Genomic DNA, 24495 nt, shown 5'->3' with positions numbered 1-24495 from the left:
GCTCAGCCTCCCGAGTAGCTGGGACTACAGGTGTGTGCCACCACACGTAGCTAATTTTTGTCTTTTTAGTAGAGATGGAGTTTCACTATGTTGGCCAGACAGGTCTTGAACTCCTGACCTCAGCTGATCCACCCTCCTCAGCCTCCCAAAGTGCTGGGATTATGGGCATGAGCCACCGTGCCCGGCCTAGCCATTCTTCTAAGAGCCTCACATGAACTAACTCAATATGAACATGATCTCAGTCATTCTTCTAACTGCTTTACATGAATGAACTGAATCCTCACAACAATCCTATTAGAAAGGTACTATTATTATTTTTATTTTACAGATGAGGAAAGAGAAGCTCAGAGAATATAGCAACTTGTTGAAAGTCATACAGGTAATAAACAATAAAGTCAGGATTGGAACCCCTGAACTTGGCTCTAGAGCTTATGTTATCCTGACTACTAAATGATATTTGTATGTCATGTGTGTGGGCCTTTTCTCTTAGTCAAAATGCACCCACTATATGCTAAACATGCTCTCGAGAAGCTCATAATACAAAGTGAAGAACCAAAGTCATCATTTTTCAACATTCATGGAATAGACTTCTATTTTGTTGAAATATCAGAACAACTGGTACATGTACAGCAGTTTAGACTTTTCAAAGCTTTTGCCCCCCATCTAATCCTAATACACTTTATGAGTTCAGCTGGGGAGGTTTTTCCTTTTTTCATCTGCTTTTCATTTTTCTAATTCATTTTCCCTTCCTTTCTCTTTTTCCCAATATACACTTCATTTTCAGTAAGGGGAATATTATATTATTTTAGCCTGGCCCCTGTAGCTCAACCTCAGGGCCGATTGCTAAAACCACTGTAGAAATGAGAGCTGGAACTGTCATAGTTTGTTGTCCAGGAACCAGGACTCCTGGAAAACCTGTCTGTTGTACTGATGCCTGGTCTGTTGGTTTATTTGGGGATCACCTTGATCTTTCTTTCTCTATATAGAAAGACCAAGGAAGTCCTTTCTGACTCTTTGTTTCAGAACTCTGTATATACAAACCCCTTGGAATGGCCTCTAATTAGCCAAAGAGTATGGTAACGCTGTTGACTGAACCACAACCATAAAAGTGTGCTTCCAGCACTTCTGCTGTTGCATCATAGTTCACATTGCCAACATAGATGAAAGCGACATCAGCCTTCATCTTCTCCTCAATGGATGATCACTGGGCTAGCATTGTCTAGAGGTAGACTTATATTCATCTGCTTGTCTACTTCATTCTGTAGCTCCTGAAGCTTTTCAGCTTCTTCCTCTGTCTTCCTTACTTGAGCTCCGGGTCCTCAATGCTACCATACCCCAGATCATCCACAAACAGTCCTGGCTCCTCTTTCTCATCCTGGCTGCCAGAGGCTCCTGATCCAGGACCAGGGCTTCCCCTTTTGGGGTCTGGTTCAGGCTCAGGCTTTAGCAGCAACTCTCAAACTCCAGTTCCTCAGACTCCAGGTTGTTCCCATAGTCCACTGCATCCTCCAGTTCCCAATCCTGGCCTCCCTATCTGCCTGGGCAAAAGATGGTGCCACCACTGCCCTAGCCCAGAGCCTGGACACTTGCAACTGCAGCTACTGCTGCCACTCCAAGAAGATATTTTTATTCTCATTTCATAGATGAGGAAACTGAGGCTCATGAAGTTTAAATGGCTTGCTCAATTCCACACAGTTTGAAAATGATAAAGACAAGATTCAACCATCTTCTTTATTCTTTATTTTTACTTTTTCTAAGAGATGGGGTTTTGCTATATTGCCCAGCCTGGACTAGACCTTTTAGGCTCAAGCAATTTTCCTGCCTCAGCCTCCCTAGTAGCTGGGGCTACAAGCACATGCCACTGTGCGCGGCTCAAGATTCAGATATCTTCTGACTCTACAGCTTGTGCTCTCTAACTACTCTATGCCATATTGCATGAATGTCTCAACCACCTTGGGCTCAGAATGGCTGTGCTCAAATACTATGACATTGGCTTTAGTTGGTTAGAGGAAACATTTTGACTTCTTTAACCTGCCATCTTTATCCGTGAGAATTACTAGCTCAAAGTCAAGATGTTCCACACTGGACTGAGACAACAAAAGTCATGAACAATCCAAAATCATAATACCTTGATATGTGTTTTAGGTCTGATATTGATCCTTGATGAATCTTTGAATTGCTTCGTGCCTCAGTTTCTACAGGTTTCTTAACGATGAAAATAGCACCTGGCCTACAACTTCTGCCATTAGAAAATCATGTGTGAACAAGTGATAACACAAATCAAAGAAGAAAATACTTGTATAATAGCAAGATTGTGTGAATGTAAAAGATCATTAATGACTTGTCTTTGGTTTTCATAAATATGGAGTTTTATTAGTTAGGAATCCTGGTTGCAAGAGAAGCCCAGTTGAGTTCACTTAAGCAAAAAGAAAAATGTCATAACTTAGCCTATGGATCTGTTTGTAAGTAAGCCTACAAAGATGTCTCACAGAACAAGAATTCTACTGGGCTTCAGATGCCATTGGAATAGGGACTCAATGCTCTCAGGACTCTTTCTCTCCCTCCATTTTCTCTGCTTCTCTTGGCATGTCTTGTCTTCTCTCCACTGACCACTTTCTTTATTCTAAGTCCAAATGGGAGAAAATGGCCATTGCTAACATTGCTAAAGTTCAAATTAAGAACCAAACTAAGCTGAAATCTCTTGGTCCAAAAGTCCAAATGAGGACTTACTGTACAAGCTTGGATCAGATGTCCACCTTTTCACCAATTAATTGTCACCATAGAGTGGAATCTCATTGTAGGAACATCTTAGACCTCAGTAACCATGTAAATGAGGGGGTTCCTTTTGGAAAAATTGAGGGATAGTTTCCTTAAACTGGACTTTCTGAGAAGACAATCAAATAAATAGATTTCATTTACAGAGTCAGAAAGTACACATTTTTGAGAACTACTACAGCCTGAGGACCTTATTAGTGAGATTTGGAGATGAGTTTCTCTGTGTATATCAATAGATCTGTGCTCTTTCTTAATCCTATCAATGATCCATAAAATGTCTATGCTTTGAGGCTGCTAAACAGCATTTCCAGAGATATTGATAAACACTTCATCATCTTCTTCCTTTACAGAAAAATAGATGAATGACTACTGTTCTAGGGGACATAATATGAAAAGTCTTTTAGCTGTGACATTTTATGGTTTTTCTATTGTAAGTCTCCTATAGTGACAACAGCTTTCATCCACCTGGTATGATTTCCAAGGAACCTGAGCTTTATTGATATTCCCCAGAATACTACCATTAGTTTTCTGTTTGTTGTAAGGCTAAGCCTTCAATTCAATGCCCCTTTCCTTAGGAGTGGTCACCTATAAAGTTTTTGCAGTCATTGGCACATCAATGTGAATTAATTGACCAGATCATTTCCTTAGAGCATATTGACTTAGAGAGGGGGAAAAAGGAGAACATTGGGAAGGCAATGAAAATGTGGGCTTCCTGTCAGGGAAAACAGGAAAGTTGAGTACAGGAAAGAATGACTGGAGGCTTAAAAGACAAAGGTTTTCTCCTTCACCATTACAGAGGTACACCTTCCTGGCTGTACAAAGTGCCTGGATACCACCAGCAACTGGGCTAATGCTGTTGATGACATTCTCATATCCTTCAATCTTATCAGATTCCTGATCAGGATTCCATAATAAGATGGTCTCTGGTACCTGTAGCTAGCAACCCATGCCTCTTAGCTCCCCTGCCCTTGGGATCAAATAGGAACACAGCTACTAATAATTTCATCAGTATAGTAATATACTGTCCATAAGACCTCTTCTGTATGTTATCTAATCTAATCTTCACAACTTTCCTATAAAGTATGTTGGGCAATGACTATTCTTCCATCGAGGAAACTGAGGATCTTTTGAATAAAATATTACAGGAGCAAAGCAGGTATATGTCAAAAAGACCTAGCCTGTTTACTTTACAAAAGTAAGGATCTTGTGTGCTTTGTTTATTGCTCTTATCTCTGGCCCCTTGCACTAAGCTAGACATTTAGGAGGAACTCAATTGCGATTTGTTGAATGAATAAATTAATTTTCTTCACTTGGACTCACATCTTCTCTGACTCTCAAACTTATGCTCTATATTGTCAGGGAAGCAAACAAGAAATTATATTTGAGGAACACCTGAGGCCCTATATATACATATTTTATTTAATCTTCATTAGAATTCTGCAAAGTAGGGATTATTCTTTCTGTCTGAGGTTCAGAGAGGTGTAGCTTCTCACAGCTAGGAACTTACAGAGCTGGTATTTGAACCCAGGCATCTTGGCTCCATAGCCCTCAAGACTGCATTCATATAGAATTGCAATATCAGTTCCCCTCATTTCCCAGAGTCAGAATGAGAGGAAAATGAATGCATACAAGTCACCAAAGAGATCGAAATGTTGTCCAAAGTGAGAGACAATCATTAATATTGCGGGCTCATTCTGTCAAACTTTATTTTTCCTTGATAAAAATTTACCTTTCCCAAACCCATTTCCTCCAAGAAGCTCACCTTAAGTGTGAAGGATTTACAGTGCCTCAAGTCACCCACCTGCTGCCTCAGGCCCTTCTAAACTTCCAATAAACTGAAATGAAAGAAAGTTTTTAATTTGCATATTTTGTTTTCAAAGTCTTTCTGGACAGAGGTTATGCCTTTGATTGGGTTATAGAAATAACCACCATTCAATGATGAAACTCAATGATTATTAAATAAAATCATTTACTCAGTGGTAGATAGCAATAACAACAACAACAATAATTTTTTAATCACTTCTATGTGCATTGTGCTTTCCAGTTTATAAAGTGCTGTTACTTTCAGTAACTCAGTTCAGGACTTTCATCTCCCACTCTCATACCTTTTTATCACTCTTTTAAATCCTTAAAACCAGCTGTGTTTTCACTTACCACATTTTGTTCAGAAGTTTGTATTTGTATTGGACTATTGGTCCAAAACCAGCAATGCCCAACCTGGTTTTTCAACACCTTGGGAAGCTTTTGTTCACATTATTTCTTCTCCTTGAAATGCCCTTCTTCCTCTTCCTACTCCTTTTATTAGACTCTTACCTGTCTTCCAAGGCTCAGCTCAAAGTTTACGTTTTCTGTGAAGCATACCAGATCCACTCCAACTCACAGTGCTCTTGTCCTTCTCAGAAGGCCTAGAACACTTCTACCACTCACTTGGCACTTAGCAGGGTATGCCTAATATTATTAATATTTTGTATACATCCTTACTATCCAGCAAACAATTGATGTTCAATAAATGTTGGCTGATCATATTGCCAGTGACCCCAGTAATGTACCATGAATTTTTCCAAATGTATGGAAATGAAATTTATTTCAATTAAAAAATATACAATGCTTACTTTTGTTCATATTGCACTTGCTCATATTGCTCACTCTATACAGCATGTAATAGAGAGGACCTTGAATGTAGAATGATAGACATGAGTTGGAACTCTAGATTAATCATTTTTAGCTCTGTGAACTTAAGTCCCTTTACCTTACTATATATATGTATATGCATATGTGTGTGTATATATATATATATATATATATATATTTTCAGTTTTCTCATCATTACAAAGAGGCTAGAAATACCTTACCTACACTGTGCCTGGCAGGTAGCAGACCCCCAATAAATATCTTGTAAAATGCAGAATCAACACTTATTTATTTTTTTCTTCAACTTTTATTTTAAGTTCCAGGGTACATGTGCAGGATGTGTGGATTTGTGGATTTACATAGGTAAATGTGTGCCATGGTGGTGTGCTGCACAGATTAACCCATCACCTAGGTATTAAGGCCAGCGTCCATTAGCTATTCTTCCTGAATTCTTCCCCCCAACCCCCACAACAGGCACCAGTGTGTGTTATTCCCCTCATGTGTCCATGTGTTCTCATGGTTCAGCTCCCACTTATAAGTGAGAACATGCGGTGTTTGGTTTTCTGTTCCTGCATTAGTTAGCTGAGGATAATGGTTTCCAGCTCCATCAATGCCCCTGCAAAGGACATAATCTCGTTCCTTTTTTATGGCTGCATATAGAGAATCAATACTTATTTCATAGGGTGGATATTATGGCTTGAATGTTTTTGTCCCCTCTAACATTTATGTTGAAACTTAATCACCAATGCAAAGACACTGGGAGCTGTGCCCTTTGGGAGGTGATTGAGGGCTTTGTCCTTATGCATTAGGTTAGGTACTCTTATAAAAGGGCTTGATGGAGGGAGTTCATCCCCCTTTCTTGCTTGTCTGCCTTCTGCCATATGAGACCACAGCATTTCTCCTTTCCAGAGGATGCAGTGTCCAAGGTGCCATCTTGGAAGCAGAGACAGACTCTCACCAGACAATGAAGCTGTCTTTATAAATGAACCTGTCTCAATAAAGTTTGAGAACTACTGTCCTATGATATCATAAGCTTCTACATCCAGGCAAGAGAAGAACAAAGAGAGAATAAGAAAGGTGCACCTGCTTTTTAAGTGCTGTGGCCAGGTAGTGACAAACATCACTTTTTTCATATTGCATTGATAAAAACTGATTATATGCCATGCCCCCTCACTTCTCAGCAATAATTTTTATATTATAGAGATGTACTAATTAAATAATCATGCCCACTCATAATAAAATTGCAATTATGTTAAGAGAAACAAAGAAAGATACCAGTGCCCTTAGTGTATGAAAAGGAGGCTTGCTATGGACAGTGAAGTTAGAGGTTTCTCTAAAAAAATGACCACTGAGCTAAGATTTGAGGCATCAGCAGAACTAGGCAAAGATAGGTAGGAAAAACTCTCAAAACAAAAAGAATAGCATGTGTAAAGGCCCTGAAATGCACTAGAGCATGGTTATTAAAAGAATCAAGATGATTTATGCAAAAGAGGATTGGAACAGTAAAGCATTGTGCAAATGCTATCATTTTAAACAGTCGTTATTATTTATTTTCATACTCTCCTCTGAAATCCTGCAACTCATTTCTCTAGGCTTAGCTGATTCAATTTTTTCCAACCTGGAAGGGAAAATGGGATAGGGTTATAGAAATTTGAAGGTACTGAAAAACGAGTCAGAAAAGAACCCGAGCTCTGTTTTCACATTAAATAAAAAACATGCAAATTAAGTACTCACTGACATATTCTATTAGCCATCACTTTTGCAAACATTGTTAAGCTTTTCCCCTTTGCTGCCAGTCAGCTAGAAAAGATCCTGGTAATATCTTTAATCCATATACCTATCCATCTCTCTATATATACTTTTACTTACCTGGCTTGTGCCATTGTGACTTTGGTTTCACAGTAAAATCCAGAAAAATACCTACATTTCCTAGACTGGAGAATATCAGAGAGCAGATCTGTTTGGACATGAAAGTTAGAAACGAATGAATATGTATCCTATGGAGTTTAACTTACAAGGCTCATTTGGTGAAATCTTTTATATGGGCTTTCATGAATTACTGAGGCTAGGCAAATTCAAACCAATGCAACCCAAAATGCCCCTGTAGTCCTCCTATTGCCCCATTCTTTGGATATCCAAATTAGAAAAAAAATTATATATATGTAATATACATATTAGATATAATAACATATATATGTATATAATATACATATATACAAATATATAATATAAATACGTATATAAATAAGTGTTTCTATTTATAAGTGTCTCTATTTCTCTGTCTCGGTCTCTATATGAAGACAGAGAGAATATATATATATATATATTCTATTTTCCGAATAAAGAGATAGAAACCAAGACAGAGAAATATGTATATTTATATATATTTATTATTTATATAATATATTATAAATATGTGCTTATAAATAATGTGTATGTTAATATGTTTATATATTTAACATATATAGAGACAAATAGAGACACTGATTTATATATGTATGTATATTATATATGTGTATATATGAAATAAATATTTAATAAATATGAAATATTTATTTTATATTTCATAAATATATATTATATATAAAGAAAGAGACAGAAACAGAGAAATAGACACACACACATATATAATCAGAGATAGTTACAGAGAAATAGAGACATAGAGAAAGATCTGTGTTTTCAATCTGGATGAGGAAGTCAGAAATGTCTCTTAGATACCTTTTGCAGTATTCATCTACCACAGAGACATGGTATTTCTTCTATACCCACATGCTTTATAAATTCCCTTGCCATAGGGACCTCTGTACCCTTCTAGGGCAAGGAATGTGAACCATATGACTGACATAATCCTAGAGACCTGGATCTGAAATGGGAGAGAGATTGATAATCTTTTAGAAGATCAGTTAGATTAATATATAGCTTGGGACACTGAAATCCAGAAATAGGAAAGGATGACTGCAGTATGTCAACAGCAGGACATAGATTGAAATCCCAAGCCCTATCTCACCCCTCCACTCCTCACCCCTGATTGGTGCTCTTTCTAATACCTCCCACTGGATAACAATTAAACTTCTCCAGTGCCAAAGTGACTAGAGTTAGGGTTAGGGTTAAGGTTAGGGCTTTAAATGAGTGAAGAGGTTTGTGTGGCTAGAGCAGAGAGTGAGTTGAGAAGAAAAGTTTAGGTTACAGCAGCTTGTAGAGAACCAAACCAATGACTTCTGGCTTTATTCCGTAGCCTTCTGGAAAACATTGCACATTTTTAAGTAAAATTGTGACATAGATTTGTTTATTCATTCATATACTTGCTGCACTCCAAAAGATCTTTCAACTGACAAATTGTCTCTGCTTAAAATCGCTAACTAGCTCCCCATTAGCTTTAGATGTAAGCTAAGCTTCTTAATGTGGCATCTGAGACTCCTATGGCTAGGTCCCATACACCTTCCTCTCCAGCCTCATCTCCCATCCCTTCAAGCCTTGCACTCTAAGGTTTACTTATCCTGACTCATTATAATTTCCTGAGCATAGAGTGCTGTAAGAGACCTCCTTGCCTTTGCTTTTTCTGCTTCTTCTTTGGCATTTATTTCTCACTGTTTCCCCCCAACTACTTTCAACCCTACCTGGCGATCCCTTTTACAGGAAGTCTTCCCTGATGTCCCTAGGTTGTGTTGGATCCTCACCCTCAGTGCTTTCAAGGCATCCAATCTCATTTCTAGCCTATAATTAATCACATTATATTGAAAGCATCTATTTACTTCTCTGGTTTCATAAACAGCCTTTGAGCTTCTGAAGGGCAGGGAGTAGACTCAGTCCACTTTGTCCCCCCAGTTCTTAGTACTGGCTTGGCACAGAGTGATTGGCTCAGTAGGGCATGTTGAAATAGACTGAGAGTTGGCCAGTTTGAAGCCTTTGGTAGACATCTATGTTTCTATGCCTCTTTAAAGTCAATTCAGGACTCTAATGCCTCAGAGCCAAGGGCCTAAGTCAATATAGGACCTCAAGCCATGCCTCAGGGGCTTCTAAAATCAGATTATTGTAATAAATTCAACTGGTTACGGATAAGATAAGGCTGGCAGCTGAATTTTAACAGTATGCAGGCATCCAGGCACAGCTAAAAGCCAGGAGTTGAAGAAACACCTTCTCTCCTCCACTCTTTGCCCTGACACAAATGTTGAGGTGACCTGGTTTAGCCAGGCTTACAGCCCGCCCAAGTGGCTGATCAGGAAGGTGAGACTAGCCATAGAGCTGACTGGAGATGTTCCCAGTTCCAAATTTGGGTTGAGGCTAAAGTCCCAAGCCAACCACAAGCTGTCTTGCACTGCTGCAGCTCCCTGTTCTCAAAGTGCTGTTTCCAAGAGGAATATTCTGAACAGGCCATAGTTACACTTGATGTGGAATTAGAAACATAGATTTGCCCCAACTCCCTTTCAGGGGAGAGGGTGGAACTCCCTCAGAAACCCTGGGGAAAATAAACTCAGAACCAACTTCTTCCTTTCCCCACAACTTTTACTTCTAGCTAGTGCATTCACAGCACCAGAATAACAGGATAGAAAATGGTAACAAAATCAGTTATCTGGCCCTAGAAACCAAATGTATGTATAAAACTACTGTGATTTTTATTTTTCTCCCGTGTCTGGTTTTTCTTTTTTTTTTTTTTTTTCCAGATTTCAGTCAAACAGGTTTCTGTGTGCAAACAAAATCAAAATGCCAGCCCTCGGCAGGGTTATGAGAGCACTGCTAAGCATGTTCCTCATAATAGTATGTTTTCCTGCTAAGAATCATTTCCAGAGTAAGATGTGTGTATGACGGAGGGGTGGAGTTGGGTTGGGGGAGTATACTGAGGGCCAAAGAGATGAAACAGTCAATACCTTTCCTCTAAGGCAACCCAGGAATTCAGTACTGGAGCTGGGCAAAATCCCATCAGATGTTACAGTCTCTTTTTTTGGCTTTTGCTATTTCACCAAAAGAAAAGTACAGCCACCCAGATACCACAAATCTGTCAAAGATAACATTGTATGGTGGTGGCAGTTCTGGGAGGAGGCCCAGACCCCACAATTTCTTGTTCTATCCATGTCTAGTGTTTTCTCTACCGACCAAGGATTTAATCTTCAAAGTATTTTTTTATAAATATTAACCAGTGAAGGCTCTGGCCCCATGATGTGGGTTGAGAGCAGCAGTCATGCACTGATCTAGTGAATACATGAGAAATGGCAAGAAGCCAAGATGGGTTGTTAACTTTGGCAAAGGCAATCTGGGACTTTGTCAGGAGAGGTCAATGAGGATCACAGAAATAGCGTCCTTTTGAAAAATGGAGGAAAGGTCAAAGATCATTTCTGTATTTCTAGGCACTTGTGACCTAAACTAGTAAAGTCTCCTAATGGTTCTTTAGCATCATTAGGTGAATTTGTTTTTCTCCCTGCAGCATTCCACAATGTAATCAGCACATAAGGGACTACAGTATAGTAAGCATTAAACTCATTAGGTTTTCAGTAAAGGGACAGTTTGCATTTGAGAATCACCAATGTGTTCTTGTCTCCATTTAAGCAGGGAGTAGGGATGGCTTTGTAGGCAAGTGTCCCGTGGTGTCACACAAAGCCCCACGATTAGTTTCATGATCCATTATCCCCATCATGAAATTTTATATTAGAGGTCTCACATTTTCATTTGAACTGCACCCCTTGGCAATTTACATAGCCAGTCCTAGCCACTTTACTTCCTCTCTGACCCTTCTCATCTCTGTATTACTGAAAATGTACACTGTCAATTCTGAGCCCCATCAAGCATGGGAAACACAACAAGAAGTATTATGAAATTTTAAAGGCATGTCTGAGACCTTGCAAATATGAAACTCTTCTCTCAGATCGTGTGCTGCAGTGAGAACAGGTGTTGGTGATTTCAGTTTAGATACAGCTTAGGGAAGTTATGGCCAGATATGAGGATCTGTGAAAAGCCAAACTACCCCAGTGCCTCATATTTAATCTCTAGTCATTCCCATTTTGAACTACTCAGGGTACACATTGAAACAAGGAGAAGTACTTAAGTGCCAAGCTTCCAGGTCCTGCCAGCACTTTGAAAAGCAAACGCGACTTTTTCCCCTTTGTACTTTCATTAGTGGGAAAGGTTCTAGAAACTGGTGCTGGCAGAGATTTGGAGTGGTGCAGGAGGCAGAGCCCAATCCATCTCACTGTTTCACAGCTGTCTTGGCTCCTGACAGCTGCAAAATTTGTTTTGGGGAAGTATGCAGCTCTGACTCCAAACAAGCCTCAGAAGAAAGAGGACCCTGGGAAGCCAATTGCATAGTGTTTAGTTCCTGACCATAAGCCTTCTAGCTGGCCAATAATTCTTCATCAGAGGATGCTCATTCTAAACATGACAATTAAACTGGTGCTACTTGGCTCGTTCCCTGGGGTAACAAAATAGCAGCATGAGGGTCTAAGGGCACGACAATATTAACTGCTGTGGAGGTTTGAAAACATTATTCCCTTGGAGTGGACAATAGAGGCTTTAGTCTATGCACAAGAGAAGGGGAGGAGACTCAGCCTCCTAAAGCCTTCCACAGCTTTCATTTTTAAAAATTAGCCTTAGCTTACAGTTTTTATATTTACACAGTTGTCCGAGATAAATGTGTGAGTCTTTTCTGGCTATGCAATGCTGATTACTAGCTGTAGAAAATGATGATCATGAGAAAGCTTAGCCCAGCTCCGTAAGTCCCTGAATCCACACCGAAGCCTTTCTATTTGGGTTCCAAGCCATATTTCCAACATTTTAGGAGGTCTAGTGTGTGTTTGGTGCTTTAGGATCATCTTGACAAAGTTATATTGAAGAGAGAAACCTTATAGCTGTTGATTTTCCAGATAGAGTGAAAGGAAGAAATAGAAGAGCAGACTTGTGTCTAGTGTCTTCTGCATAGTAACTATGTGACCTTTCACCTCTCAGAACCTGAACTTTATTATCTGTCAAATGGGAATGTTGATCCTTTTTCTACCTGCCATGTTGTCAAAGGCATTTAAACCAGAGCAACTTCATCTTGAATAGAGGCTAGGTAAAATAAGGCTGAGACCTACTGGGCTGCATTCCCAATCAGTTAGGCATCCTAAGTCACAGGATGAAATAGGAGGTCAGCACAAGATACAGGTCATAAAGACCTTGCTGATAAAGCAGATTGCAGTAAAGAAATTGGCTAAAACCCACCAAAACCAGGATGGCAATGAGAGTAACCTCTGGTCGTCCTCACTGCTACACTCCCACCAGCGCCATGACATTTTACAAATGCTATGGCAACATCAGGAAGTTACTCTATATGGTCTAAAAAGGTGAGATATGAATAATCCACCCCTTGTTTAGCATATCATCAAGAAATAACCATAAAAATGGGCAACCAGCAGGCTTCGGGGCTGCTCCACCTATGGAGTAGCCATTCTCTTATTCCTTTATCTTCTTAACAAACTTGCTTTCACTTTGCTCTATGGATTTGCCCCTAATTCTTTCTTGCACGAGATCCAAGAATCCTCTCTTGGGGTCTGTATTGGGACCTCTTTCGGGTAACAATATCAGTTGTTGTGTTGAGCAAATAAGATCATTAGTTTTTTTCAATAAATATTTATACTTGAATGTACAAGATGCTAACTTAAACATAAAGGGACTGAGGCTAAAGAATTGTACAAGGAAAGAGCTGTGAAGTATCACAGGAGGACGAGCTTGCTGTCAGCTGAAAGAATCATGGAAGGTTTCATGGAGCTGGAACCTAAGAGATGACATTCTGACATTGAAGAGTGAGCAGATTTTCTCAGGAGAAGATGGGTACAGGTCGGGATTGTGGGACGAGCAGGTGTAGCATCAACAAAGATAAAGGCTTCAGGACAGACAGCACAGCTTGTGTGTGAGTGTGTGTGTTTGTGTGCGTGTGTGTGTGTGAGAGAGAGAGAGAAAGAGAGAAAAAAATGAAATGGAGACAGAGTGAGAAGTTCACATAGAATGGAACACAAAGTGAAGGGTCAGACTTGCTCAAAACCCCAAAACAAACGTGTCAGATACTCTGTAAATGCCTTTTTATTTTGCCTCGATCCCTGGCTTTAGAGAAAACAGGAAGCAGTAGTAATCTTGTATCATCTCATAATTCCTATTGTCATCAGGCTTTGTCTGTTTCACTCACGCCTAGTAGAAAAAGCGGCTTGGGAACCACCTGTTCCTGGCTACTATACTCAAAAGGAAGCAAGAAGCCAGGTTGAGTACTAAGATCTGTAGTTCATTAACATCAAGTAAAAAATGGACATTCACTTGGTATATTGGTGGGTCTCAGAGAGCCACTGGTTTTCTTTTGGCACACTTAGGCCAAAGGTCACCATTTGACATTCTCTACAAATACACTGTGCAGTTAGTCTCAACTCTACCTCTAATTCATTGTGAGATTTTGGACAGGATACTTTGCCTTTATGAGTCTCTTGTTCTCATCTGGAAACATTTTGCTAAAGTTAGAGAATGGTTAAACAGGGAATCCCATTAACATTTAAATGCAAAGAATCTGTCAGTATATAAGAATGTGTATACAAAAGGGGTTGAGGCAACAGGGAATTCCATTAACATCTAAATGTAAAGAATCTGTCAGTATATAAGAATGTGTATATAATTTTGTATTTGGAAACTTTGCTGAATTCTTTTATCAGTTCTAGGAGCTTTTTGGAGGAGTCTTTTGGGTTTTCTAGGTATACAATCATATCATCAGCAAACAGCAGCTGTTTGACTTCCTCTTTACAGATTTGGATGCCCTTTATTTCCTTCTCTTGTCTTGATTGCTCTGGCTAGGACTTCCAGTACTATGTTGAACAGAAATGGAGTGGGCATCCTTATCTTGTTCTCAGAGGGAATGCTTTCAACTTTTCCCCATTCAGTATTATGTTGGCTGTAGGATTGTCATAGATGGCTTTTATTTCATTGAGGTATGCCCCTTGTATGCCGGTTTTGCTAGGAGTTTTAATCATAAAGGGATGCTGGATTTTGTCAAATGCTTTTTCTGCATCTTTTGAGATGATCATGCGATTTTTGTTTTAAATTCTGTTACATGGTATATCACATGTATTGACTTGTGTATGTTAAACCATCCCTGCTTCTTTGGTATGAAACCTACTTGATCATGATGAATTATCTTTTTGATACGTTGCTGAATTCTGTTAGCTAGCATTTCTTTTGTATTTTTTTTTTTTGTTTCCATTTCATTTAGTTCTGCTCTGATCTTGGTTATTTCCTTTCCTCTGCTGGGTTTGAGTTTGGTTTATTCTTGTTTCTCTAATTCCTTTAGGTGTGACCTTAGATTGTCTGTTTGTGCTCTTTCAAACTTTTTGATATAGGCATTTAGGGTTATGAAGTTTCCTCTTAGCACTGCCTTTGCTCTGTCCCAGAGGTTTTGATAGGTTGTGTCACTATTGTCATTCAGCTCAAAGAATTTTTTAATTTTCATCTTGATTTCATTGTTGACCCAGTGATCATTCAGGCGTAGGTTATTTAATTTCCATGTATGTGCATAGTTTTGAAAGTTCTTTTTGGAGTGGATTTCCAATTTTATTTCACTATCAGTAGCTATCCTACACACCAACAGCGACCAAACTGAGAATTAAATCAATAACTCAACTCCTGTTACAATAGCTGCAAAAAATACAATACAATACAATACAATACAATACAATACAATACAATACAATACAGTAAAATACAATACTTAGGAATATACCTAACCAAGGAGGTGAAAGACCTCTACAAGGAAAACTACAAAACACTGCTGAAAATAATCACAGACAATACAAATAAATGAAAACACATCCCATGCTCATGGATGGGTAGAATAAATATTGTGAAAATGACCATACTGCCAAAAGCAATCTACAAATTCAAAGCAATTCCCATCAAAATGCCATAATAATTCCTCACAGAACTAGAAAAAACAATCCTAAAAGTCATATGGAACCAAAAAAGACCCCACATAGCCAAAGAAAGGCTAAGTAAAAGAAAAAATCTGGAGGCATCACATTACCCATTTCAAACTATACTATAAAGCCGTAGTAACCAAAACAGTGTGGTACTGGTATAAAAATAGACACAGAGACCGATGGAACAGAATAGAGATCCCAGAAATAAACCCAAACAGTTACAGCCAACTGATATTCAACAAAGCAAACACAGACATAAAGTGGGGAAAGCACACCCTATTCAACAAATGGTGCTGCAATAATTGGAAAGCCACGTGTAGAAGAATGAAACTGGATCCTCATCTCTCACCTTACACAAAAATCAACACAAGATGGATCAAGGACTTAAATTTAAGACCTGAAACTATGAAAATTCTAGAATATAATATCAGAAAAACCCTTCTAGACGTTGGCTTAGGCAAGGATTTCATGACCAAGAACCCAAAAGCAAATGCATTAAAAACAAAGATAAATAGTTGAGACTTAATTAAACTAAACAGCTTTTGCACAGCAAAAGGAACAGTCAGCAGAGTAAATAGACAACCCACAGAGTGGGAGAAAATCTTCAAAATCAGTACATCTGACAAAGGACTAACATCCAGAATGTCCAATGAACTCAGACAAATTAGCAAGAAAAATAAACAATCACATTGAAAAGTTGGCTAAGGACATAAATAGACAATTCTCAAAAGAAGATATACAAATAGCCAACAAAAATATGAAAAAATGCTCAACATCACTAAGGATCAGGGAAATGTAAATCAAAAGTGCAATGCAATAGATACCATCTTACTCCTGCAAGAATGGCCATAATCAAAAAATAAAAAAATAATAGATATTGGCATGAATATAGTGAACAAAAACATTTCTACACTGCTGGTGGGAATGTAAACTAGTAGAACCACTATGGAAAACAGTGTGAAGATTCTTTGAAGAACTAAAAGTAGGACTATCATTTGATCCAGCAATCCCACTATTGGGTATATACCCAGAGGAAAATAAGTTATAATATGAAAAAGATACTTGCTCATGCATAATTATAGCAGCACAATTTACAATTGCAAAAATGTGGAACCAACCCAAATGCCAGTCAATCAATGAGTGGATAAAGCCTTTTTATGACTGAGTAGCATTCCATTATATTTATATTTATAATGGAATAGTACTCAGCCATATAAAGGAATGAATTAATGGCATTTGCAGCAACATGGATGGGATTGGAGACTATTATTCTAAGTAACTCAGGAATGGAAAACCAAACATCATATGTTCTCATTCATAAATGGGAGTTAAGCTATGAAGATGCAAAGGGATAAGAATGACACAATGAACGTTGGGGACTCAGGGGCAAAGGGTGGGAAGGGGGCGAATGATAAATGACTACAGTTTGATTTCATTGTGTAATACTCAGGAGATGGGTGCACCAAAATCTCACAAATCACCACTAAAGAACTTACTCATGTAACCAAATATAACATATTCCCCAAAAACCTATGGAAATGAAAAATGGAAAGATAAAAACAAAACAAGAATGTATATATAAAAAGAGTTGAGGCAATATTGGTAGAAAAATGGAATTCAATTATTTTACTGACTTGGGTTTTGAGCAAGTCCCTTCCCCTCTCTGAACCTCTTTATTCCCATTTTAACATTGGAGTGGGGCACGGTTGTTTTGTATGTTTGTTGGCCACAGAAATGTCTTCTTTCAAGAAGTGTCTGTTCATACCCTTTGCCCACTTTTTGATGGGGTTGTTTTTTGTTCTTGTAAATTTAAGTTTATTGTATATTATGGATATTAGACTTTGTCAGATGGATAGATTACAAAAATATTTTCCCATTCTGTAGGTTTCCTGTTCACACTGATGAAAATTTCTTTTGCTGTGCAGAAGGTCTTTAGTTTAATTAGATCTCATTTGTCAATTTTGGCTTTTGTTGCCATTGCTTTTGGTGTTTTAGTTATGAAGTCCTTGCCCATGCCTGTGTCCTGAAAGGTATTGCCTAGGTTTTCTTCTAGGGTTTTTATGGTTTTAAGTCTAACATTTAAGTCTTTAATCCATCTTGAATTAATTTTTGTATAAGGTGTAAGGAAGGGTTCCAGTTTCAGTTTTCTGCATATGGCTAGCCAGTTTTCTCAACACCATTTATTAAATAGGGAGTCCTTTCGCCATTGCTTGCTTTTGTCAGATTTGTCAAAATCAGGTGGTTGTAGATGTGTGGTGTTATTTCTGAGGCCTCTGTTCTGTTCCATTGGTCTACATACCTGATTTGCTACCAGTACCATGATGTTTTGGTTACTGTAGCCTTGTAGTATAGTTTGAAGTCAGGTAGCATGATGTTTCCAGCTTTGTTCTTTTTGCTTAGGATTGTCTTGGCTATACAGGCTCTTTTTTCGTTCTGTATGAAATTTAAAGTAGCTTTTTTTTCTAATTCTGTGAAGAAAGTCAGTGGTAGCTTGATGGGGATAGCATTTAATCTATAAATTAGTTTGGACAGTATGGCCATTTTCACAATATTGATTCTTCCTATTCAAGAGCATGGAATTTTTTTCCATTTGTTCATGTCCTCTCTTATTTCCTTGAGCAGTGGTTTATAGTTCTCCTTTAAGAGGTCGTTCATGTCACTTGTAAGTTGTATTCCTAGGTTTTTTATTTTCCTTGTAGTAATTGTGAATGAGAGTTCACTCATGATTTGGCTCTCTGCTTGTCTATTATTTTTGTATAGGAATACTTGTTATTTTTGTATAGGAATACTTGTAATTTTTGCACATTGATTTTGTATCCTGAGACTTTGCTGAAGTTGGTTATCAGCTTAAGGAGTTTTGGGGCTGAGATGATGGGGTTTTCTAAATATACAATCATGTCATCTGCAAACAGAGATGATTTGACTTCCTCTCTTCCTATTTAAATACCATTTATTTCTTTCTCTCGACTGATTGCTCTGGTCAGAACTTCCAATACTATGGTGAATAGGAGTGGTGAGAGAGGGCATCCTTGTCTTGTGCTGGTTTTCAAAGGGAATGCTTTCAGCCATTGTCCATTCAGTATGATATTGGCTATGGGTTTGTCAAAAATATCTCTTATTATTTTAAGATATGTTCCATCACTGCCTAGCTTATTGAGAGTTTTAACATGAAGGGGTGTTGAATTTTATCGAAGGCCTTTTCTGCATCTGTTGAGATAATCATGTGGTTTTTGTCATTGGCTCTGTTTATGTGATGGATTACGTTTATTGATTTGCATATGTTAAGCCAACCTTACATCCCAGGGATGAAGTAGACCTGATCGTGGTGGATAAGTTTTTGCTATTCTGGTGGATTCACTTTGCCTGCATTTTATTTGGGATTTTTGCATGGATGTTCATGAGGAATACCGGCCTGAAATTTTCTTTTTTAGTTGTGTCTCTGCCAGGCTTTGGTATCAGGATGATGCTGGCCTCACAAAATGAGTTAGGGAGGAGTCCCTCTTTTTCTATTGTTTGTAATAGTTTCAGAAGGAGTGGTACCAGCTCCTCTTTGTACCTCTGGTAGAATTTGGCTGTGAATTCATTTGTTCCTGGGCTTTTTTTGGTTGGTAGGGTATTAATTACTGCCTCAATTTCAGAACTTGTTATTGGTCTATTCACAGATTTGACTTCTTCCTGCTTTAGGGTTGGGAGAGTGTATGTGTCCAGGAATTTATCCATTTTGTCTAGGTTTTCTAGTTTACGTGCATAGAGGTGTTTATAGTATTCTCTGATGGTAGTTTCTATTTCTGTGAGATCAGTGATGATATCCCTTTTATCATTATTTTTGTGTCTATTTGAATCTTCTCTCTTTTGTTCTTTATTAGTCAGGCTAGTGGTCTATCTATCTTGTTAATCTTTAAAAAAAAACCAGCTCCTGGATTTATTGAGTTTTTTGAAGGGTTTTTCGTGTGTCTACCTCCTTCAGTTCTGCTCTGATCTTAGTTGTTTCTTGTCTTCGGCTAGCTTTTGAATTTGTTTGCTATTGCTTCTCTAGTTCTTTTAATTGTGATATTAGGGTGTTGATGTTAGATCTTTCCCACTTTCTGATGTGGGCATTTAGTGCTATAAATTTCCCTCTTAATACTGCTTTAACTGTGTCTCAGAGATTCTGATACATTGTCTCTTTGTTCTCATTGGTTTCAAAGAACTTCATTATTTCTGCCTTAATTTACCCAGCAGTCATTCAGGAGCAGGCTGTTTTGTTTACCTGTAGTTGTGCAGTTTTGAGTGAGTTTCTTAATCCTGAGTTCTAATTTGATTGCACTGTAGTCTGAGAGATGGTTTGTTATGATTTCCTTTCTTTTGCATTTACTGAGGAGTGTTTTCCTTCAAATTTTGTGGTCAGTTTTAGTATAAGTGCTATGTGGTGCTGATAAGAATATATATTCTGTTGATTTGGGGTGGAGAGTTCTGTAGATGTCTATTAGGTCCATTTGTTCTAGAGCTGAGTTCAAGTCCTGAATATACTTGTTAATTTTCTGCCTCGTTGATCTGTCTAATATTGACAGTGGGGTGTTGGAAGCCTCCACTCTTATTGTGTGGGAGTATATATCCCTTTGTAGGTCTGTAAAAACTTGTTTTACGAATCTGGTTGCTACTGTGTTAGGTGCATATATATTTATGATAGCTCTTTTTGTTGCATTGATCCCTCTACTATTATGTAATGCCCTTCTTTGTCTTTTTTAATCTTTGTTGGTTTAAAATCTGTTTTATCAGAGACTAGGATTGCAACTCCTGCTTTTATTTGCTTTCTACTTGCTTGGTGAATATTTCTACATCCCTTTACTTTAAGCCTATGTGTCCTTGCATGTGCGATGGGTCTCCTGATACAGCACACCAATGTGTCTTGACACTTTATCTGATTTGCCAGTCTATGTCTTTTAATTGGGGCATTTAGCCCATTTACATTTTTTTTTTTAGATTTTTTTGCACTGAAGGTGGACTTTTCTTTTATTATTATTATACCTTAAGTTCTAGGGTACATGTGCACAACATGCAGGTTTGTTACATAGGTATAAATGTGCCATGTTGATTTGCTGCACTCATCAATTTGTCATTTACATTAGGTATTTCTCCTAATGCTATCCCTCCCCCAGCCCCCCTCTCCCTGACAGGCTCCAATGTGCGATGTTCCCCACTCTGTGTCCATGTTTTCATGTTGTTCAACTCCCACCTATGAGTGAGAACATGTGGTGTTTCATTTTCTGTCCTTGCGATAGTTTGCTTAGAATGATGGTTTCCTGCTTCATCCATGTCCCTGCAAAGGACATGAATTCATCCTTTTCTATGGCTGCATAATATTCCATGGTGTATATGTGCTACATTTTCTTAATCCAGTCTATCATTGATGGACATTTGGGTTGGTTCCAAGTCTTTGCTATTGTGAATAGTGCCACAAGAAGCATACATGTGCATGTGTCTTTATAGTAGCATGATTTGTAATCCTTTGTGTGTATACCCAGTAATGGGATTGCTGGGTCAAATGGTATTTCTATTCTAGATCCTTGAGGAATTGGCAGACTGTCTTCCACAATGGTTGAACTAATTTACACTCCCACCAGCAGTGTAAAAGCATTCCTATTACTCCACATCCTCTCTAGCATCTGTTGTTTCCTGACTTTTTAATGATTGCCATTCTAACTGGTGTGAGATGGAATCTCATTGTGGTTTTGATATGCATTTCTCTGATGACCAGTGATGATGAGCATTTTTTCGTATGTCTGTTGGCTGCAGAAATTTCTTCTTTGGAGAGGTGTTTGTTCATATCCTTTGCCCAATTTTTGATGGGGTTGTTTGTTTTTTTCTTGTAAATTTGTTTAAGTTCTTTGTAGATTCTGGATCTTAGCCCTTTGTCAGATGGGTAGATTGCAAATATTTTCTCCCATTCTGTAGGTTGCCTGTTCAGTCTGATGATAGTTTCTTTTGCTTAGCAGAAGTTGTTTAGTTGAATTAGTTCCCATTTGCCAATTTTGGTTTTTGTTCCCATTGCTTTTGGTGATTTAGTCATGAAGTCTTTGCCCATGGCTATGTCCTGAATGGTATTGCCTAGGTTTTCTTCTAGGGGTTTTACGGTGTTAGGTCTTACATTTAAGTCTTTCATCTGTCTTGAGTTAATTTTTGTATACCGTGTAAGGAAGGGATCCAGTTTCAGGTTTCTACATATGGCTAGCCAGTTTTCCCAGCATCATTTATTAAATAGGGAATCCTTTCCCCATTTCTTGTTTTTCTCAGGTTTGTCAAAGATCAGATGGTTGTAGATATGTGGCATTATTTCTGAGGCCTCTGTTCTGTTCCATTGGTCTATATATCTGTTTTGGTATGAGTATCATGCTGTTTTGGTTACTGTAGCCTTGTAGCATAGTTTGAAGTCAGGTAGCATGATGCCTCCAGCTTTGTTTCTTTTGCTTAGGATTGTCTTGGCTATGCAGGCTCTGTTTTGGTTCCATACAAACTTGAAAGTATTTTTTTCTAATTCTTTGAAGAAAGTCAGTGGTAGCTTGATGGGGATAGCATTGAATCTATAAATTACTTTGGGCAGTATGGCCATTTTCATGATATTGATTCTTCCTATCCATGCACATGAAATGTTCTTCTGTTTGTTTGTGTCCTCTTTTATTTCGTTGAGCAGTGGTTTGTAGTTCTCCTTGAAGAGGTCCTTCACATCCCTTGTAAGTTGGATTCCTAGGTATTTTATTCTCGTTTTAGTAATTGTGAATGGGAGTTCACTCATGATTTGGCTCTCTGTCTATTATTGGTGTATATGAATGCTTGTGTTTTTTATTTTTATTGTTATACTTTAAGTTTTAGGATACATGTGCACAACGTGCAGGTTTGTTACATATGTATACATGTGCCATGTTGGTGTGCTGCACCCATTAACTAGTCATTTAGCACTTGGTATATCTCCTAATGCTATCCCTCCCTTCTCCCCCCACCCCACAACAGTCCCCGGTGTGTGATGTTCCCTTTCCTGTGTCCATGTGTTCTCATTGTTCAATTCCCACCTGCACATTGATTTCGTATCCTTAGACTTTGCTGAATTTGCTTATCAGCTTAAGGAGATTTTGGGCTGAGATGATGGGGTTTTCTAAATATGCAGTCATGTCATCTGCAAACAGACAATTTGACTTCCTATTTTCCTAATTGAATACCCTTTTTTTCTTCCTCTTGCCTGATTGCCCTAGCCAGAACTTCCAACACTACGTTGAACAGGAGTGGTGAGAGAGGGCATCCTTGTCTTTTGCCAGTTTTCAAAGGGAATGCTTCCAGTTTTTGCCCATTCAGTATGATATTGGCTGTGGGTTTGTCATAAATAGCTCTTATAATTTTGAGACACAATAAAAATGATAAAGGGGATATCACCTCACTGATCCCATAGAAATACAAACTACCATCAGAGAATACTATAAACACCTCTACGCACATAAACTAGAAAATAGAGACAAAATGGATAAATTCCTGGACACATACTCCCTCTCAAGACTAAACCAGGAAGAAGTTGAATCTCTGAATAGACCAATAACAGGTTCTGAAATTGAGGCAGTATTAATAGCCTACCAACCAAAAAAAGCCCAGGAACAAATGACTTCACAGCCAAATTCCACCAGAGGTACAAAAACGAGCTGGTACCATTCCTTCTGAAACGATTTCAATCAATAGAAAAAGAGGGAATCCTCCTTAATGCATTTTATGAGTCTAGCATCATCCTGATACCAAAGCGTGGTAGAGACAGAACAAAAAAAGAGAATTTTAGGACAATATCACTGATGAACATCGATGCAGAAATCCTCAGTATAATACTGGCAAACCAAATGCAGCCGCCCATCAAAAAGCTTATCCAACACTATCAAGTCTGCTTCATCCCTGAAATGCAAGGCTGGTTCAACATACGCAAATCAATAAATGTAATCCTTCACATAAACAGAACCAATGACAAAAACTACATGATTATCTCAGTAGATGTAGAAAAGGCCTTTGAGAAACTTCAACAGCCGTTCATGCTAAAAACTCTCAATAAACTAGGTATTGATGGAGCCCATTTACATTTAAGGTTAATATTGTTTTGTGTGAATTTGATGCTGTCATCATGAGGTTAGCTAGTTATTTAGCACATTAGTTGATGCAGTTTCTTCATTGTGTTGTTGGTCTTTATATTTCGGTGTGTTTTTTGCAGTGGCTGGTACTGGTTTTTCCTTTCCATATTTAGTGCTTTTCTCAGGAGCTCATCTAAGGCAGGCCTGATGGTGACAAAATCCCTTAGCATTTGCTTTTCTGTAAAGGATATTATTTCTCTTTTACTTTTGAAGCTTAGTTTGGCTGGATATGAAATTCTGGGTTGAAAATTCTTTTTCTTTTTTTTAAGAATGTTGAATATTGGCCCCCACTCTCGTCTGGCTTGTGGGGTTTCTGCAGAGAGATCCACTGTTAGTCTGATGGTCTTCCCTTTGTAGGTAACCTGACCATTCTCTCTGGCTGACCTTAACATTTTTTCCTTTGTTTTAACCTTGGAGAATCTGAAAATTATGTGTCTTGGGGTTACTTTCCTAGAGGAGAATCTTACTGGTGTCCTCTGTATTTCCTGAATTTTAATATTGGCCTGTCTTTCTAGGTTGGGGAAGTTCTCTGGAATAATATCCTGAAGTGTGTTTTCTTACATGGTTCCATTTTCCCTGTCACTTTCAGGTACACCAACCAAAATGTAGGTTTGGCCTTTTCGCACAGTTCCATATTAGTCGGAGGTTTTGTTCGTTCTTTTTCATTCTCTTTTTTCTCTAGTTTTGTCTTCATGCTTTATTTCATTAAGTTGATCTTCAATCTCTAATAACTTTTCTTCCGATTTGGCTATTGTTGATTGTGTATGTTTCATGAAGTTCTTGTGCTGTGTTTTTCAGCTCCATCAGGTCATTTATGTTCTTCTCTAAACTGGTTATTCTAGTTAGCAGTTCTTGTAACTTTTTGTTAAGGTTCTTAGCTTCCTTCCATTGGGTTAGAACATGCTCCTTTAGCTCAGAGGAGTTTGTTATTATCCACTTTCTTAATCCTACTTCTGTGAATTCGTCAAACTCATTCTCCATCTCATTTTGTGCCCTTGCTACAGAGGAGTTGCGATTATTTGGAAGAGAGGACACAT

General features: G+C 38.3%; 1 pseudogene; it reads right to left on the bottom strand.

The window, feature by feature from the left end:
* Positions 1 to 830: 830 nt before the first annotated feature.
* LOC100608430 (polyadenylate-binding protein 2-like) lies at positions 831 to 24152 on the bottom strand (annotated as a pseudogene).
* Between the last annotated feature and the right edge of the window lie 343 nt (positions 24153 to 24495).

This window comes from Pan troglodytes, chromosome X (assembly GCF_028858775.2).
Source record: "Pan troglodytes isolate AG18354 chromosome X, NHGRI_mPanTro3-v2.0_pri, whole genome shotgun sequence".
NCBI lineage: Eukaryota > Metazoa > Chordata > Mammalia > Primates > Hominidae > Pan > Pan troglodytes.
Note: the sequence above shows the minus strand (reverse complement) of the source record. Positions and strands in the feature narration are given on the sequence as shown.